The sequence below is a fragment of the Triturus cristatus genome, chromosome 3_2, assembly GCF_964204655.1.
Source record: "Triturus cristatus chromosome 3_2, aTriCri1.1, whole genome shotgun sequence".
Lineage (NCBI taxonomy): Eukaryota > Metazoa > Chordata > Amphibia > Caudata > Salamandridae > Triturus > Triturus cristatus.
Genome location: NC_140584.1, coordinates 582,408,413 through 582,423,804, shown reverse-complemented (window position 1 = coordinate 582,423,804; position 15,392 = coordinate 582,408,413). Strand labels below are relative to the sequence as shown.

Sequence of the window (15,392 nt, the reverse complement as noted above, 5' to 3'; positions counted from 1 at the left end):
CTGATTAGCTGAGTTGTTCTCAGACTAGACTGAGAGCGATTAAATCTCTCTTCTCCCTTTCCTTTTTCACACATGGTCTCTCCTACACCTCTCTTCTACATCCCTGACTCCCTTTTAAGAAGGTTCTCTGCTGTTGTGTAGCTTCTCTTCACTGCGCTGATAGAAAGCTTCTGGCTGTTTTTAGGGTGGGCTTCCCATCTGTTGGTGATCTGGTCACAGCCCAGCTGTAGTTCTGGATGTTACAGAAGGCCAGAATTAAAATATTGATACTTCCGTGCAACTTCCAGAATATGGTTCTTCGTACTAGTATCACAGTAGGTTCTTTCTTCACCCTGAAACTCAGGCGCTTCCGGAGGTTCCCCCTTCACTACTATGCCTTCTCTGGTGCACCACCCTTTGTCCTCCTTTTTCCCAGCTTTTTATCCTTCTTAGATTCGCAAGATTAGAATATTTTTGTCCGTTGGGAGGACACTGGAAAATTTTGACCTATTGTCAATTCTCTGGCAGTGGGGACTGGAGTTACGGAGTACCTGAGATTGGCGCTGACATTGTCATTCGTCAGCTACTGAACGTACTTACACACATGGCCTCTGAAAGGGGCTCCAGACAGAATCCTTAACAGTTTAGGAGGATGAGAACAACCTCGTGGGTTTACTAACCAGGGCAGAGAAGTCCTGACATTGGCAGTCAGTGCACAATCTATTACAAGTAAGAATGTCCACAGATGCTGAACCTCAGGGGCTTCAGAGTGGTCCAGTCCTTACGGGCAATCCTTATGGGCTGAGAGGCTCACATAATGGTCTCGACCGTGCCGGGCAGATGGACAAATGTAGTCCCAACTGCATGCTCAATGTGTGCCCTTGGTTGCTGGTGTTGGTGCCTGCTGGTCATTGTTGGAGACCAAAGTCCTATTTTTCATCCTCAATCTTTGACCCAGAGCAAGAGATAGCAAGGAGGGTGAAGAGCAAGAAAAATTAACAGCGACAAACTGAGGATGCAGGGATGAAAATTAACCTGTAAGAATGAAACAGAGGCAGGAAGTGTCAGGTCATGGAAGAGAGAGGTATGAGGTGAAGTCCAGACCAGGCAGCCTTCGTATTCTGCAGTCTTGGCATTCTGAAGAACTAGCAGCAGGCTTCGGAAAAAAAAAATGTTTGGGTCTCTGCGCTTCTTAATTTGGGAAACTAAGCACTGAATTTCTTTTAATCTCAGGTCATTGGCCCATTCACTTAACTAATTTCAGTCTGACATAAACACAAGGTATAGAGATAATTCCCGCAGACAGTACAGCCACTTGCTGAAATAGGAAACCGAGGCCTTACATAATTACACAGCATTTGCTAGTTGGCCTATGGTGAGAACCATCATTCTCACTGAACAGAAGGGACCAAGTGTAGAAAACAAACAACCCACAGATGCACAAGGTTAGCACAAGCAGGAACCAGATCAGGACACAGTTGGGAATGCAGCACACCACACATGGATCTATTTGCATGTGCAACCAGTGTAAACAGAAAATGCACATACTTTGCATCCAATTACCCACTGAAAGCAACCAGGTTGTGTAAAATTATAGATGGGTAGCAGTGAACAGCGGGGTTATTTTTCACTGAGGGGCATGACAAGAGCTAAAGGTGAAAAACACCCCCTTCACAGTTACTTATATACAATGTTATGTTATGGGTCTACTGAAATCATTTGTCTGTGCTGTCAACAGCCATGCAGGGATAGAAGAGTCACTGGGGTACACACCCGCTTTAGACCCCTGCGCCGTGAAACAACTGGTGTCCTGCCCCCCACCCCACCACCCTCTTGTAATCACACCCTCTAACCCCCTCCCCCCAAAAGACAAACCTGTTATTTAGCCACCCACAACATCACCCTTAACATTACCACCCCAACTTCATACTAAAAAAAAGTACCTGGTCTACTAACTACCACTTTAGGCCTCCTGCATTTGCCACTCCCCTCCACCCAAGATAAAAAATAAAAAAAACTGGAGTCTTGCCATCCTCCCTAACCACCCTTTCTTCGGGCCGCACCCACCTAAATATATACAAATATCTAGTCTCCTGTCCTGTGTCCCTGCCTCCAGCTGTGCCCTCCCTCCCTCCCTCGCCATAGCCCAATGCCGTGCTTGCTGTTCTCCGGGCCAGAGAGCCCGACCAGAACTAAAAGCCTCATCGTGAGCCATCAGAGCAGCCTAGGGTTTATTTATGGTGGAGCAACCATGGGAGGGAACTTCAGCTTCCCACTGTTGCTGTTTCCTTGCATCGAGTAACCGGATTTAGAATCATAGCCATACTTAAGCAATACGTTATTGAAAATATGGTTCAGGATATTTATATGTGCATTTCTTTTGCTGTCACTGATAAAACCGGTAATCATCGACAGTGGTCTTCATTTTGTCGGCATGGGCACAATAGATCTAGTACTCTCACGTAATATATTTTGCGTCACTCAAAAAATTCGGGGCGTCGACAGTGGTCTTCATTTTGTCGGCATGGGCACAATAGATCTAGTACTCTCACGTAATATATTTTGCGTCACTCAAAAAATTCGGGGCGCCCACCCATGCTTCTTACTGCAACACCCGGGAGAGTGGAAAGCATGGGAACTCTAAATCAATGAACGAGCAGCTTGCCTTATTAAGTCACTGAGTTTGGTCATCTCTGCCTCTCAGAACAAGCATTGGCATAGCCAATAGGTCGCGCTTTTGGGACCTTTTAAGTATTTAGTTATGCAACTGTTGCATGGCTAAACACTTATAAGGTCCCAAAGGGGAGACCTATCGGCTATGCCAATGCTTGTTTTCTTTCTAATCGTGGCACCGGTGCTTTACTTTTAACATTAAAAGTAAAGCGTGGGTGCCGCGATAATAGCAAAAGTAAAGAAATACATGTTTGTTTCTATTTCTTTACTTTTGCTAAAATCGCGGCACTGGCGCTTTACTTTTAATGTTAAAAGTAAAGCACCGGTGCCACGATTAGCAAGTTAAATATTCTACCGCCGGCCACAGCTTGCAGTGCATGTGCGCTAGTGCAGCAGTAATCACGCCATATGGCGCCTCTGCTGAAGCGCGCGCACATGCACTGCAAGCTGTAGCCGGCGGTAGTATTTTTTAAAGCCCTTACTAAAGTCTCTCCGAGTGCAAAAGTTTAAGCTATTGTCATTGTTCATGACAATGCATTTTTTTATCTATTTTATAAAGCAAACACATAAATAAATGCCATTATCATTTACAATGCCAATAGCTAGTGTTGCATTATTATTAGCAATGTCAACTGCTCACACTTTTATAATGCGGGACCTATTGCATTGCAAATGCTTGTTTTAAGGAGGCCTCGAAACGGGTCTTTATCGAGCTCTGTTTTGTGCCCTGGCACAGGCGGTCTGTGTTTTTTCTGGACTGCAGTGACAGCAGTCTGCTGTTACTACAGTCCGGAAATAAGTGCCAGGGCGCAAAACAGAGCCCGATAGAGACCCGTTTTGAGACAGCAAGCACATCGATGTGCGAGTGCTCACACTGCTCACTTCTCACTAAAAGAAGTTACGGCATAACGTCATACCAAGTGAGCGTTGTAGGGGAAGGGACATCTTTAAAGAGAGTCATTTTCTCTCTGGATTTCCCTTCTCTTTTTGAAACTCAGGAGCAGCAATATTGTTGTGGTGTCACCAGGGCTTTAAGTGGAAGCTTTTCCAATATGATATACCAGCCATAGTTGCTGCTTATTTATCTTATGCCACTATCAACCATTGACAACGCTATTAGTCGTAACTTGTTGTAGGTATAATATTACTTGTTGTATCATATATCTAGATGCAATGACAGAAACAGCAGAATAAAAGTCGGGGGGGGGGGGGACACACTATGCTTAGCACAGATTTTTTGCATACGTGTTTTAAGCCACGCCCTTAATTACATTGGCCACGCCCCTTTGAGAGACCCTCCAGTTTTTTCATCCCACTTAAAGCCCTGGTTACAACTGTAGGGTGTTTGTTTCACGAGCTCTAGATATTTGTTTTCACGCTCACGCTCTAGGCATTGACAGTTACAGCCGCCCAGCAAAGCTTTGTGGTTCCTTTGTCTGGTGGAGCGCGTAGATGATTTAAAAGGTGGCTGAGACATGCAGGATGAAAGAGTGTCAGTGTAGAATGCTGGAGATGAGAGACTGCAGCGTAAGATCCAGAAACTGAGAGAGATCGCCAGTGTGGAGTGCAGGAGATGAGAGACCGCCAGTGTGGTGTGCAGGAGATGAGAGAGGCCGCCAGTGTGGAGTGCAGGAACGAGAGAGACCATCAGTGTGGGGTGCAGGAGACGGAAGAGATTGTAATTGCGGGGTGTACGAGGCGTGGGAGACTGTCATGTAGGATGCAGCAAATGAGACTGTCAGTGTGGGATGCAGGAGATGAGAGACACTGAGTATGGGACGCAGGAGACGAGAGATATTGTCATTATAGGATGTATGAGGCGGGAGAGACTGTCATTGTGGAATGCAGGAGTTGAAATAGACTTAGCGTGGGACGCCTGGGATAGGATAGACTGTTGCTGTGGGATCAAGAATTGAATTGAATTGAATTAAATTTATAAAGCGCAGCATATACCCTGAGGCATCTTGGCGCTATGCCTGATAAAAGAACAGTGGGACAGAAAGCACAGGTTGTCGTCTGGTTAAGCGGATTAGATGGTTTGTGTAAACAGCCATGTTTTCAGGTCTTTCCTAAAGTGAACCAAAGAGGAAGCGGATTTAAGAGAGGTGGGAAGTGTGTTCAAAGCAAAGCTGCAGATCTAAAAAGACTCCTGCCTCCCCACGTTATTTTTTTAAAAGGGGAGATAACCATGTTCCTGGCTGTTCCAGACCGTAGGGTCCTATTGGGAACATACCATTTTAGTTTGTTCCTGAACTGTGCTGGTCCCAGATTATGTAGTGACTTAAAAGCCAAACATAGGACCTTGAATTTACACCTTTGCCTGACTGGAAGCCAATGCAATTTCTTTATGGCTTCTTTGGCTGAGACGTGCTTGGGGATATTCATAATGAGGCGAGCTGCCGCATTCTGTACCACCTGGAGCCTATTGATTAAACCTGAATTGATGGTAAAGTAGAGGCTATTACAGAAATCTAAAGAGGACCAGAGCCAAGGTCACTGTTTTCAGGAGATCCTCTGGTATGAAGTGCTTTATTTTGTTAATTAGCCTAATGGCACAAAAAGAGATAGCTGTGACTTTGTTGACTTGAGCTTTAAGTTCTTTGTCAATGATGATACCCAGGTCCTTGGTTTTGGTAGCGGGTGTTGGTAGCACCCCCAAAGCAGGTGGCCACCAATTTGATGTCCAAAGGGCAGGTTTGTTACCCAAGATGATTACCTCTGTTTTTGTTGCATTCAACTTCAAACAGTTGACATCCATCCAATCACTCACATTCTTCATGCAGATTTTGAATCCCTCACCCGGGTGCTTTTCTTCCTTGGTTAGGGACACAACGATCTGTGTGTCGTCAGCATAGGGAGCCAAAACAAAACCTGCTTTTTTTACTATTGAGGCAAGCGGTGCCATATATAGATTGAAGAGCGTAGGGCTCAGGGCTGATCCCTGCGGCACTCCACAAGGTAGTGAAAATTGTTTAGAGGTTGCCGACCCCATTGCTACATTAAATTGCCGATTGCTCCGAAAAGATTTCAAAAGTTCAAGTGCCGAGCCTTTAACCCCTTCAGTGCCCCGCCCTTTCCCCCTCCTGTGCCGGGCATTGTATTAGCGGGCGGGGTCCATGACGAGATAGTCTCGTCATGGGCACAGCGCAACCGCGCTCCATGACGAGACTATCTCGTCATGGGCATAGAAGAGGTTAATTCCTGCCTCTTGCATACGGTCAGCCAAGATCTCATGGCTGACCGTATCAAAGGCCGCCGAGAGATTCAGCAGCACCAGAGCGGCCGTACCCCCTATGTCTAAAATAGACCGAATGTCCTCAGTGGCTGTAATTAGGGCCGACTCTGTGCTGTGATTCTTCCTAAAACCATGTTGCGTTTCATCTAGCAGGGCATTAGATTCGATATGCTGAGTTATTTGTTTATTCAATATGTTTTCAATACATTTAGCAGCAAAGGGTAGTCTTGCAATGGGGCGGTAGTTACCAGGTTCCGAGCTATCAAGGTTGTCTTTCTTCAAGAGAGGAAGAATGGAAGTCCGTTTCCATTGAGTCGGGAAGATTCCGCTGGTAAATACTATCTTAATGATGGGACCCAAGCACTTTGTCATTTGTGTAGGAATTAAATGCATTATGTTGGGCGGGCAAGGATCGTAGGGTGATCCTGACTTGTTTGATAAAATAAGGTCCGATAGTTGTTCATCTAGTGGCTGTATAAATTCAGAGAAACTAGTTAGATCTTTCTTGATGTTGGCTTTGGGATTATTTTGACTATCGGTGCTAGTGAACAAATCGTAGATATCTGTCACCTTTTTCTTTAAAAAAATTGCCAGCCCATTACAGAAATCCTGACTGTATTCATTGTTATTAGGCTTAACCAACCTGTTGATCACTGAAAAGAGAGCTTTGTTGGTGTCACAGGCAGTTCTTATTTTTTTCGTGAAAGTCAGTTTTTGCTGTGATTATATCTTTTTTATGTTTAGCAAGTTTCACTTTGTATGCTATCTTCTCAACTGCCTCATAATTTCTTCGCCATTTTTGTTCCTGTCTGCGGCATTCTTGCCTGGATAACCTTAGCTTCTCATTGTACCAAGGTTGGGACAGCTTCCTTTCTTTTTTAGATGCTCGAGAAATGGGGATTATTCTATCTAGTATGGTGTGTAGCCAGTCTGAGAGGATATCAATATTGCGCTCAGCGTCTTCACCCAGCTCGAGTTGGCACGGGGCAGTGATAATTGCCTCCGCCAAACCATCTGTTTTAATTCTGTGCCAGGCTCTACTGGTGGTATGTAGAGTAGTTGGTCTGTGTTGTCCTAATTTTATGGTCATCATAGACCAGGTAACTGCCCAGTGATCTGACCAGGTTAGTGGAAGGGATGGGGCTAACCTAAAATTTTCCCAATTGGAAAATATGCCATCCAGCATGTGACCTGCTTTATGTGTAGGACCTTTACTGACTAAGGACAGTCCAAATGAGTCCATTATGTCAATGAGTTTACGTGTATTAGGATCTTCCATATTTTCTAAGTGGAAATTAAAATCTCCCAGCACCGTATAGTTTTCGTTAGTAATAACGGTTTCCATAATGGAGCTAAGTTTGTCTATGAAGCCATTTCTATCTCCTGGAGGACGATACAACAGAACTCCTTTAATAGCAAGTGAGTCTGGGGGTTCGATTGAGAATGTCATAGCTTCAAGGTCCAACAATTGTAGTGGTTCAAATCTACCCTTGTAGTGGTCCCGGTGCAAAATCGCCAAACCTCCACCTCTTTTATGTTGCCTATCGGATCTAGCGATAGTGTATCCGGGGGTTGTGGCAGCAATAATATCAGGGCCGGAGCTCTCATCTGCCCATGTTTCTGTTAGAAAGGCAATATCTATGTTTAACGTGAGAGCAAGTTCGTGAAGCTCTAATTGATGTTTCACCAGAGATCTGGTGTTAAGAAGCAGGCAGTGAATACTCAGTTTGGCTATTGTGGAGGGTTGATATAAATTTATGGGCGCCAGTGGCAAAGTGTATGGAGGAACAATAGGCGAAACACCGATTATTTCAGATGCGTTACCTTGTTTTAATGCGAGTAATTCCTCACGGGAATATTCAATAATATAGTTGTGATGTAACGTTCCAGGACCAAAGGTTCTGGCGCTTGGCGCGATCTGGGCACGGACGGGCGCAGACGGGCTTGCCTTTGGCGCGCCATCGGCGCGCCCGCTGCGCGCGCGCGCCATTACCTCCATTCATGTTGCCCTGCCTGTTTGAGTAGCGGAAGGCTAGACCGCAAACCCAAACAAGATGGTGGTTCTAGATGGCCCAACCAGGAAGTAGAGCACCTCATCAATGATGGCCGTACCCAGAGATCACCCTCCACTTCGAACAGTCCGCTAATGACTGGCGGTGGACCGGGGAGATCGTAGGGTGCGAGGTGCTGCAGACTAAAATATCAAAGCCCAGTTTTAAGTGCTGAAGTGCAAAATTCGCATGTGCAAAGATTAGCCAAGTAAAAATCATTGTTAATTAAAAATATACTTGATTAAATGTTCGCCGCTAATTCCGCCCGCTAAACCGAGTGGGAGCCTGTGTTACAGTGTTCTGTTCTCAAAATCAGAAGATGAGAGGTAGTGTAAGTGCTGGTGTGTGGGTAAGAACGGACGGCATGTAAGTTATGAGAGTGAGGCGCGGTTTCTGTGGGGTGAAAGGGAGAGAAGGGCTGCTGTTCTGGGTGGATGGTCTATTGGAAGAGGGGGTCGCCGTGGGAGGCACTGATGACGCAGTACTAAGGGAGAGAGCCAGTGTGAGCACCGAGTGGTCGTGTGAGATGTGAGGGTACAGGCCGCGGTGCCCGTGACACTGTGAGTGAGGGTAAGAAGCCGGATTTGATGGACAGCTAAGGTTATCTTCCATTGGCCTGCGGGGCGGCCGCAGATTATTCAAGCGGAAGGGGAGACGCTGTGTTGCTGTGGAGATGCCAGGGTTACCGCAGGCGCAGAGTGCAGCTCCCGCTACTGCTGGGGCTTCATGACAAATACCTCTCCTTAATCCTTGCGAGAGGCAGCATTGCGTAAGGCCCAGTCTCCCTCTGGGAGCCCATTCCGGGTGGCACCGGAGGAACAGTGGGAGATGGAAAGGGCGTGGAAGGTATGGCTCTACAGCTGCTGGCGCAAGAGCTGGGGGCGGAAGGAGACAGGAAATAGAAAAAGAAGGCCATCAGAACCGTGATAATGAGGAGGTAAGCTACAAAACAAGGAAGTTAACGAAAAATGCTACCGCCGGCCACAGCTTGCAGCGCATGCATGCGAGTGTTGTGCGCGCAGCAGTAATCACGGCATATGGCGCCTCTGCTCAAGTGCGCGCCCGCGCACATGCACTGCAAGCTGTAGCCTGCGGTAGCATTTTTTAAAGCCCTTACTAAAGTCTCTCCCAGCAGCACATGCGCGCTGACTCAGCGAGACCTAAAAAGGGCTATGTGTACTAAAGGAAATGACAGTAGTTTCATTGTTACCGAGAACATAGTTTTAATCTGCAGTTACTAATTTCAAATACAAAAGTGCAAGTCAAAGCCACAAGGCATGATCCCTATTTCCAATACCAGGTTGAAGTAAGATCAATGAGTTAGGTAAACCTAACACATTATTTACTGTGCCTGGCAAAGTCAGAGGTACAGTTAGAAGGGCTAGATAATACAATAGGTGAATGTATAGTCAAGATTTGTTAGGCAATCTGTAGGCCTTTACATACTTTGCGCACGGGTTCCTGTTCAGAATCCCAGTAATTGAAACTTTTTTTGCAAGGCTGAAGAGAATATTACCTTCAACAAGATACCTCCACAAAGGGTGCAACAACAGCATTTCTGAGAACTTATCCATACATGACACAGGCATGGTGGCAACTTGGAATTCAGTTCACATTGATACGAGAGAATCCTGTGTTTGTGCTTTGACAAGAAAAAGCACACAGGTGAGGCAAGAGGTATTTAAGTGTGCTTAATAGAACTTCACCCTTGTTACCATCTTCGAACTCATGACTACGCGAAAACTGCCCAGCATGTAAATCTGTAGTAGATTCATACTGCAAAAGAAAAGGTATTTATATTTAACAGTAGTTTTGTATCTTCAGTACTTATAGATTCACATGTGAGCCTTCTCGGGAAGTTGGAGAGACGCTAAGCAGCTTCCTCTCATGCTCACGCAGGCCAGGCAGGAAAATCACAATTTAATCATGAGGTGTAAGAAATGTAGCACAAGAGGACCATATAAGGAAATCTCACGCACGTGCCTGTGGTGGAAGCCCATCATTTTAAACTTTGAGAAAGACACGTGGACCTTAGTGACTCGGCCACTAGAGCACAGAAGCGCATTATTGACAGTTCAACCTTCAAACGATTGTTAGAGGCAAAAAACTGTTTTGTTTCTTAATGTTGAGGACGGGCTTTGGCAGTAAGGATGTGGTCTTAGTATCTTGGTGTTACAGCAAGAAACGACTCCACAAAGGGGAAAGCAAGGGTTTCAGTTTTCGGAGAATGTTGTGTTGAGATCTTGGCATGAGTAATGGACTTTTCAGGGAACATCGATGCTTGCTCTCGCAGGCCTGAGATCAAAGTAAGAAACTCGGAGACCATTTGCAAGTTTGCACAGCGAGCCAGATGGTTCAGAAACAGAAGAACAGAATTGACTTCCCAAATTGGGTGTAGGAGACCCGATCCATCTGTACAGTCATGTTGGAGCCTTCTTGTCAGCTCTGCAGAAGATGATGGCCTGGCTTTCTTGTGAACTGGAAGAAATCCTGCCTTCTCCAGTGTACTGCTGTGACTTTTGCTATTAGACATTCAAAACAAGGCGCTCTGATAGACTGCCGATTCTGCTTTGTAAAATGGACTTAGACATTTTAATTAACTCAGTTGAATCCTTCGTGGACCCTTTCATACTTCTAATTGTGCATTTATTTACTTGGGAATGCCTTTCTCAGAAATGTGAGTATCGTCGTATCTCCAGGATGGAAAAAGATACTGTTCTGTTTTTCACAAAGGAGTCTGCCTTTAGCCTGCGAGAAAGCTTTTTTAGCTTTCCTGATCAAGGTCCACCACGCTCTGTTGAAAAAGGTGAAAAATGCACCCCTCCAAGAAGGAGTCCATGATGCTCATCACTGTTGGAGGTCAAGGCCAGGGCTGGACTAGGAACAGCAGCCAGACCTGGCCGATTGCTGCTCGACGGCCCCAGGAGCCCAGGGGTGCTAATGAGAAGCACATCTCCCCCTTTTGTTTCAGGGGCCTGATATTGCAGCACTGCTGCAAAACCTGTCCCCATTAACAAAACAGCCCCCCCCCCCCTCTACCCCTGGGCCCAAAACCATCCCCCACCCCTCCGGCCCACCAGGGAAACGCCCAGTGCCCGCTACGGCCAGTCCGACCCTGGTCAAGGCTGACTTTTCTGGCCCAATGGAAATAGGTCCTTCATGAATAGACTTTAGTGCCAGTTAAGCATTCCCCTGCAAAGCACACACTTTGTGCGTGCGCTCAACTGAGAGCTGCCTGGTATACCTCCTTTTACAAAAAAATATTTTATTTCCAAAAAAGGAGCAATAAATACATAAGGAATCCAGCTCATCATTATTAAAAGGAAGGCCAATCAATCCAGCTCATTATCGCCGTGGAGAAAAACAATTCATCTAAATTGTCAAATATTTCATATCTTTCTACCTCAGACAAGGAATTGGAGAGTAAGAAAGAAAAAAGAAGGGAAGAGAATTAGCATCTAACCCTTTGCAAATCCAGCCAGATCAACAATCAATCACTTAGCTAGCTAGTTCATTGAAATCAATCCATACCAGTAGAGCCCTTGTTAATACCTTAAGATTCAATAATCATATACACCAAAACACGGCCCAATATATCATTCTACTCCCCAAAAGCAACTGGATCAGCCCATAACCAGTCATCAAGGCCCAGATTGTCTCCAAACCAATCTATCAAAGGAGACCAGATCCTTCTTCCCTGCCTTCTCGCCCTCCTCCTCTTAAAATTATACAAAGCCATCGCCAAATTATACATACTTAGCAAGCGCCCAAACCATAGTTGTGGAGTAGGAGGCTCTGTACCTTTCCATGCTGTTGCTATCAAAAGATGTGCTATTGCCATGGAAATAAACGCAAAGTACAGCTGACCCCAATCTCCAGCAAGGCCCTTATCGAAGCCCAACAGCATTGAGGCTGGACTGATTTGGCTATCAATTCCGAACAGCTCCTTCCAGAAGGCTTCAATACCCTCCTTAAAAGACAGCAACCTCCCACAGCCATAAAACATATGAGCCATGTCGGCTGGCCCCACACCATAGCGCGGGCACTGCTCCATTATCCCTCTTTTCCCAACTGAACAGCTTAGTGGGTGTGTAATAAAGGTTAAACAGGGTTTGATAATGTTGAGATCTTAAGCTAGACATTAGAAGTATTTTCCTGATCCCTGTTGAGGCCCGTAAAACGACAACTTCCTCCCCCAGTGTCTCCGCTCACCTTGCATCGTGTTTCTAGGTCGTCCAGTACCATATCAATCAGGATTCTATAAATCTGACCGATCTTACTGGGTGGAAGCTGGGCTATATCTAGACGGGGGATTCTCTCAATCAAGATCGCTCCTTCTTTTATCTTACTTCAGGTAATCCCTGACCTGCAGAAAGTCCTAACCCCCAGTCCAAATTCCTGCTGTAGATCACTAAAGGGCACAGCTGCCCCCCCCCCCCCTGCCTCCACCACCCAAGAAGAGGTCCCCCAGCCTACCCAGCGTCCTCCCACTGCTTACATATCCCGTCGTGGAATATTGCCCGTAGTTCTGGGGATTGCCACAATAGGGTATGCCAACTAAATCGTTCGACGCCCAGCTACTTCTTCACCATGCTCCAAACATTCCAGGCTGCCATCACGGTCTTGAATCTCACCTTTTTATAGTAGCTTGTTTCAATCTGCCTCAGAAGACCTCTCCATGCCAATCCCCCTAGGGCTAGCTCATAGATAGTTTGTGGCCCTGAGCACTGCACTGAGCCTTCCATCCTACCCCTCTCTGCCGCAAAAAGCACCCCCATCTGCGCTGCAGAAGCATTGCCCACTAATAGAGCAAAAAACTGGGAGCACCCCTATTCATGTGGTAGAGCTAAAACATTTAAGAGCCCGCCTTGTCCTTTTATACTGCCACACAGATGGCATCCAGCTTCCTGAGCACTGACGCTTCTGGCTCGAGGGGTATTGTTCTAAACAGATAAAGCAGTCTCGGCAGCACTGCCATCTTTAACACATTGCAACTTCCCACCAGGGTAAGATGCAGGCCATCAATACACCATAGCTCTGTGCTAATCATGCTCAAAACTGAGTTAAAGTTGATCTCATGGATAGAGCCAATCTTAGGGGATATCCTAATTCCCAGATACATAGCATTCTCAATCCTCTGGGTGTCTAGCATGACTACATTATCAGTGCATACAATGTGTGTTTTTTTCCTCTTGTGGTGGTATACAGAAATTGCCGTGAATTCCTCTGCTAGTTTCTCCACCTCTAATATGGCGCTTATGGGGTCAGGTGTGATTATTGCAATATCATCAGCGTATGCTAATACCTTTGTTTCGTAGTTATTTACCCTCACTGGCTTAATAATACGGGTACTTATAATTGTTCTATGAATGGATCAATATGCAAGGCGAAGAGAATGGGGGAGCAGAGGCTCCCCATTCTCCCCTGGTGATAACTATCCTTCCTGACTCTAGTCCCATAATTTGAAGCTACACAAATGGGAAATTATACAGAGTTTCTTAAGGCCTTAATAAGCCCTGGACTGAACCCCTTGAGCTTTAACACTACCCAATGATAGCTCCAGGATACTCTGTCAAATGCTTTTTCTGCATCGAGGAGAATCATAGCCATAGGTTCTCTCGTCACTTCAGCAACATCAAATACTATGATCGAATGCCTGACTTGTTCAGTTTTCCCCCTGCCGGGTATAATCCCATGCTGCCAGGGGAAAACCATCTGGGCTTTGACCCACCCCATGCGTACCACGAGTATCTTGGAGTATAATTTAGTGTTGGAATTAATCAAGGAGATAGGACTATAGTCGCTGGGATTGTCCAGTGGCTTATCCTTCTTCCTAAAAAGTAAAATGTCTGTGCACTGCCAAGTAGATGGCGGACCCCTCCCCCCCCTCCCCCGTTGAACCCCCACAAATGTATCCAGCAGGACCGTGGCAATCTCTGTGTAAAACGGTTTGTAGAATTCTAAGGGTATCTTGTCAGTACCTTCCACATAGCCAGGTGCCAGGGAGTTGATCACACTAGAGACTTCCTCTAGCGTCATATCTGCCTCTAATAGCTTAATCACCACCGCCTCTACCTGTCCCCTCCCTCTTCTAATAGATCTTCTATTTGGGTTAGAGTTTGTGTACAATCCTCTCGATATAAAGCCCGGTAATCCTTGAATACTGTGACAATATCTGCCGGCTCTAGGGCTGAGGAGCCATCATCCCTTTTGATGCTATCGATATTCCTATCAAACTCCCTTTGCTGACTACGAAGGGCCAGTAGTCTAGCCACTGACTCTCCATATTCATAGCTTTCAGCTCTGTATGCCTGAAACCTTTCCGCAATTTCCGAGTGTAGTTAATTGTTTAATAATTGCTTTCACCACTACTATTTTCTGTAGGCACTCTGATACATCGTGACCTGATGCTACCCCCTTCATGTAATGCAGTTCCAAGGCATTTAACTGCTCATGTAACCCATCAATTTCCTTGGCCTGCGTTTCCTGGCATGAGCCATGAAGTTAATGGTTTCGCCTTTCACCCCAGCCTTCGAAGCATCCCAAACTGCCCGCCTTGAGGCACTAAATCTATTAATTTCTAGAAATTCAATTATCCAACTTTTAATGTGATCAACATACTGGGCATTTAACAACCACTTCCTATCAAATGTCCATCTGCCCTGAGTCCTGATTTCCCCCCCAGCCCAGAAAGTTCCAAGACTAAAGGGTTATGGTCAGAAAAAAACATTGGATGCCCGATACCTGCTCCACTAAGCAGGCCGGATATCCAAAACTAATCCAGCCCGACATATTTTTGGTCGGGGGATGAAAAATAAGTATACCACCTGCCCGTGGCTACCCATTAGATGCCACAGAGCTCTTTATACCTGTGGCTTTCTCCCCTGATATCGGACCTCAAGTTTCCTGCCGACCTCCAGATGCAGATTAAGATCCCACAAACAATCAGCAGGATAGGCCAAGTCACTAACTCCACTCGCAGAACCTCCAAGATAATTGCCTCATCCTGTTAGAGCCATATATTGAGCAGATGGTAAATGTAGCCCCTGCGACCTGACACTCCATAACCACCCATCTACCCAATGTATCTTCTAACCTGTGCTTTCCAGGCCGGACATACCCTTTTGTCAATACAGCTAAACCCCTGATAGAGGTGCTCAGAGTTGTGTACGCAAGAAGGGAGTGCCCCCTCATTTTCAACAGCTCCCTCTTCCCCCAGGAATATTAGTCTCTTGTTTACAGAAAATATAGGATCCCAGGGTTCTTAGTATTTCTGCCACCCTTTGCCGCTTGGAATTATCATTTAAACCCCCTGCGTTCACTGAACAGAGAGTAAGTTTACCTGCTTGCATCATATTGAACCCAGATGGTTACAGAGACAAAACCTCTCCACCACCCTGTTTCTTCCTATGACACACAGCCAAAACCAGCCCACATCATGCTACCCATCACTA

The 15,392-nt window shown here is 45.9% G+C and overlaps 1 protein-coding gene across 5 annotated transcripts in view; it reads left to right on the top strand.

The window, feature by feature from the left end:
• Positions 1 to 15,392, top strand: part of MACF1 (microtubule actin crosslinking factor 1) — a 1,146,281-nt gene that overhangs the window by 241,677 nt on the left and 889,212 nt on the right. The gene's annotated exons all lie outside the window — the stretch shown is intronic.